Source organism: Mus caroli, chromosome 3, assembly GCF_900094665.2.
Source record: "Mus caroli chromosome 3, CAROLI_EIJ_v1.1, whole genome shotgun sequence".
Classification (NCBI taxonomy): Eukaryota; Metazoa; Chordata; class Mammalia; order Rodentia; family Muridae; genus Mus; species Mus caroli.
In genome coordinates, this window is record NC_034572.1 from 57,681,909 (window position 1) to 57,687,093 (window position 5,185).

Genomic DNA, 5,185 nt, shown 5'->3' on the forward strand with positions numbered 1-5,185 from the left:
GGCTCATCCTCAAGTTCATCATGTATTTGAGGATGACCTTACATCTTCTACACCACCTCAGTACTGTCTTCAGTGTTATGCTACTGGTAATTGAACCCAGAACCACATGTGTATGCCTGGCAAACACTACCAATTGAGCCTCGTGCCTAGGTGCATTCCTGGTTTTAAGCAAGAAAAGGCATAGCAAAGACAGTGGGAAAGCTGGATAGTACTTAAAAAACGAACAAACAACCCCCCCCAAACAAATAAACAACGAAAAACAATAAACACAAACATTCATCTGTGGCCACCAGCTGAAGAACATACCATCAAGATTTGGTCGTCTCAGATTCTTAAAAAAAAAAAAAAAAAGCTCATTTGCAGTGTTTGCAGACTTTCACTTTACTTTGCATTTTTGGAAGAGCTATTAGAATATGTTTCTGTTTTGATAACATAAGTATTAATAACTATTAACTATTGGCAGAGCAGGAGCTGGATTCAGGTTTTCTGATTCTCTGTTGAGGTTCTGTGTACAACTCATCAAGAATATACTGTCACAGTATTGTCTCTTAACAGGAGTTCTGGGGGCCACATTGCTTTTCAGAAGTACCAGCATCCTCCCTCCCAGTGTTCTGACCTTGCTTTCCCACTGCTCTCCTGTGTGATCCTCCCCAATCCCCACTCTTCTAGACTCTGCAGAGTGATGTTAGAAGGCAAGCCCTCATTATTATTACCTCAGTGAAGGATATTCCTTTAATTAGCCTAAGTCTAGCTTTAAGTACCGGTTAGACATTTTGACTTGAGAATTCTTCTTGATTGAAGTAGCTGTACCAGATGGCAGAGGGATACTATCTTTTACCACATGAGGCTTTTCTTTCACTGCAGTAATGGCTTTTGCTACATCTGCATCTGTGTTTTTGTTAAGATTGGGGACCATTTGTGGTAATTGGATCTAGGTCCAGTTGTAGTATGTTTGTGAGTTTTTAACAGCCAAATGAGTCCCCAGAATATCAAGATGCCACCTTTCAACAGTAGGCACGGTGTATGTAGAAGAGTCACAGCCCATGGAAATGCTCATGTTTGCCAACTTTGGTTGCTGCTTTCTGAGGAATTTAAAAAACAAAAAAACTCAAATCTGACTAAATTGGGGTGTATGTGGGGCACGTGTGCAGAGTTTTTAAGTTTCTCAGAAGGAAAAATTACTATTAAGGGATATAACTGGTCTATTGGTAGATTCAAATAGGTGAGGAATGTGAACTGGAGAGTCTTGCTGGGATCCTCATTAACTAAGTTCAGACCCTGGGTACAGACTTTTGGATCTCATTGCATCTACGTTCCACAGAAGGTAACAGCCTGTGTAGGGAATCTGAAAGGTAACTGACATTGTTACCCATGTTGAGATCTGTATATCCCCATGGACTTATTTACCCTCTTTCTTCCTATTCCTTTTTATTTCCTCTTAGAAGAAATCTTTCCCTGTGTTATAGCCACCTGCAGTTCTGTGATTGCTCAGGTCAGAGGCTAAACTGTTCTTACATAGCTGAAAAAAAACTTTAGGAACTGCGCCATTTGGTTATTAGCTATTAGAACTAGAGATACTTCAACTAGTCATTTAATAGCAGCATTGTCATTTTCCTACTAAGATCTTTGTTTTCTGTGAACCTTGGGGCAGCTTTGACCTTATTTAGAGTTAGTAAAGACTCAAAAGAGGTTTGTTATTTCTTTCATGTGTTAAATTCAGAAACACCAAAGTATGAGTTGTTGAAGAACCTGAACTGAGTGGAATCTAGTGGAGTCACATACCTTTGAAGAATACACTTGTACTGTCTTTACATGACTGTAACGATTACCACCTGGATATTTACATAAAGTGAATGTAGACATCCTTTGAAAATATTTTTTATGAAGCGCTACTTGTTAATTGAAATCAATAGTGTAGTTTTTGTGAATTGCTGTGTAATTGCAAGTGACTGCCATGTATTTTATGTTGCAATAATATTGACTATAAAATCGCCTTGCTGAATTAATGTGAAATGACTAAAATCCCTTTTGTCTTCAGTAAATTTCATAAAGGCCTAAGTGATGATTTTATAATTTGTCATTAAGTTTTGGTGTTAATCAAAAAGGGAAGCAAGAACTAGAAGGACCTGACATGTTCAGATTATCAAAACACTGCATATGTTATCAAGGGTTCTGGACAGTAAGCTTAATCACCTTCCTTAGGTGTGTGGGAATCTGTCAACTTCTTGTCCAGTCTTAACAGTGGACACAAATCTTGGGGTTGGTCTTCACTTAAACGAACAACTAAAGGTTTGTGTATGCATGCATGCTTTTAAAATCATATTCTGAATATTCATTTTATGTAAATCGTTATTCAGCTCAAAAAAGCAGAATTTACTAATTCAGTGTATTTTATAGTGCTGTAGGTCAAACCCAGTAACTGATGTGCAATCATTTGTCTTCAGCTACATCACAAGCTTTGGGTTCTTATTTGCTTATAGCTATATTATGAATGGAGCAAAGCTATCTCTTGTGAAAGAAGCCTAGAGGAAACTATGTGCAGAGACCCAGTCTGACAGCCATGGTGCTCTGCCTTGTTAATGCTTCCAATCTGTGACCTGGTATGGCCTTCTGCTAACCCAGATAACAAATTCAACTTTTATTTTTGAGAAGTTTTTTACTATCTTAACGCAGCTTAAAAAAACGTTTCTGAGTTTAAATCTGCAGAGTTTATATAAATCAAAACTCATTCTTCACAGTATTAAAAAATACCATGTTTAACATGGGGGAAGTGTTTTTCATTTTTAAAGTTATTTGTGGTTTATATTACACGAGTTTAAGTAGATTAGATCCTAAGAAACGAATTTAGAAATCCTTATCTAGCCTTGATATTAAGTTAAATCCTTACTAAATTTGTCTTTAGTTAAGAGTACTGTGCCTTCATTACTATTTTAGACAACATGTCACTGCCCAAAATACTAAGTTTTCTTTTAAACCGTTAGTGAAAACCATTAAAAAATTCCCACTTATGTGGCTCTGTAAAATAATAGAGCACACAGAGCCCTTTGTCAAGGTGTATTTGTCTACATTGCAATGACTCATTTACTCCACTTTGTGGAATAAAAAAGTAGCTAAGTGCAAGAAATTTCCATCTTGTGGTTTTGATTTTTTGTTGTTTTGTTTGTTTGTTTGTTTTTGAGACATGGTTGCTCTGTATAGCCCTAGCTTTCCTGGAACTCACTTGGTAGACCAGGCTGGCCTCGAACTCAGAAATCCACCTGCTTCTGCCTCCCAAGTGCTGGCATTAAAGGCATGTGCCACCACTACCCGGGATTTTCTTTTTTTTTTTTTTTTCCTTGTTCTTTCTAATGCAGTTTATATTTGATGAAGTGGTGAAGACAAAATAAACCGAAATAATTTTTATAGCATTTTATTGGGAAAGTACCAAACAGTCCATATACCCAGAGCAGACATACTATTAATGAAGGATTGTTCACTCCACAAGCCTCTCTAAAATTTTGGAAATTCTTAAATACAAAACTTAGGACAGTGCAATATAAGAAAAAAAGGCTAGGTGGTGAATCACTATTCACTGGTGATATTCTATGACAGCTGATTTTAGAATGAATTATCCTTTTATGAGAGAATTTTTTTGTGATGGTTATTTTATTTTTTTAAAATTTTGTTTTCAGAACAGTGTATGTGTGTGGCTGTATGTGAACATGTACATGTGAGTGCAGGTTGAGAGAGGTGGAGGATTTCAGACCTGCAAGCTGAAGCTAGAGAGAACTATGAGCCACCAGGAGTGTGCTGGGGACCAAACTGTCTAAGAGCAGAATGCTCAAAGTAACACAGTGAACAACCAGCTAAAGGGGCAAACTGCTGACATTCCAGCCCAGTAGAGAATAACATACTTGTTACTTTATAGTGATGTAACATTTCTTCACCCAAACTCACACCTACACTTCTCTCTTTTCAAATTAATGACCTCTTTCTTTAGTAATTGGAATAAGTTGTTTTGTGAGACAGGGCTTTTCTCTGTGGCCCTTGCTGTCCTTAGAACAGACCCCAAACCCACAGAAATCTGCTTGCCTCTATCTCCTGAGTGCTGGAATTTAAGGCACGCACCAACATTCTGGCCCAGAGTAGTATTTTAAATAAAAATTGAAATAAAAATGGCTAAATGTAACTCTTAAGTAAAAACTTCAAAGTTTCTGTCTGCCTTTATTTTTGGTCCATTCCTTTGCAGAAGCAAAGGTAACCACTTAAGTCTCCACAAAATTTTCAAGTTTTTTTCTTTGTCATACTAATTTTTTGTTTATATGCTAAAATACCATGACCAGAAAACACAGAGAAGCAAGAATTATTTGTGTTAATGGTTCCAGAAGGCTATGAGTCTATTATGAGCACACCTTTAATCTCTGTCCCGAGCTAATGTCTCGCCAGCAAGAACACACTTGGACAACCGGATTCTTCTACAGCAAAGCTTTATTGGTTCATCAGGAGGAAGACCCCGAACCCCAGAAAATGGTGCTGCTTATATACACCTTAGCGTGGCATGTCAGCACCTGATTTGTTGCTCGCCCATAGCCTCATTGCTACACCCTGGGATGGGCAGTGACTTGGCACGAATTCACTCTTGCACCTGCGCACATTGCTTGTTTACCAGTTAGACATAGTGGAAGCCAGCGCCATCTTGTAATGGCGATTGCTCACGGCTTTCCACATCTCCCCCTTTGTTTTATTAAAGCAAAAGTTTGTTTTACTAAAGCAAGGCTAGTCTAGGCCTGAGTTGTTGATATGCATATCGGCTGTGGCTCCTGTTTTAGGTCACTCCTAATGCTAAGGCCTTACCCGTCATAGGGAAACCTTATTGCCACCAGGCCCCATGTCTTAGGTTGGTCTGCACACGAGGAAGGTTGCCCGTCTCTGGATACCACAGTACTTATGCTATAGTTAGAATTGGCCTAGGGCGAACTCTATATCAGAGGCTAGCCAAAGCAAAATGTAATAAGGAAGAAGGATCCAAGACCACCCTACCGCGTGCAATGAGGAGACCTCAGCGGTGTGCAAGGGCTGATCATGATGTTCCTAAACTTATCACCACAACATTAATTATTTCAACATAGATAACCAGATTTCGGGGGAGGCCCCTTGTTCAATGGCCGCAAGTGCTTGAGCACTGACGACCTTGTCACGTTTTTGT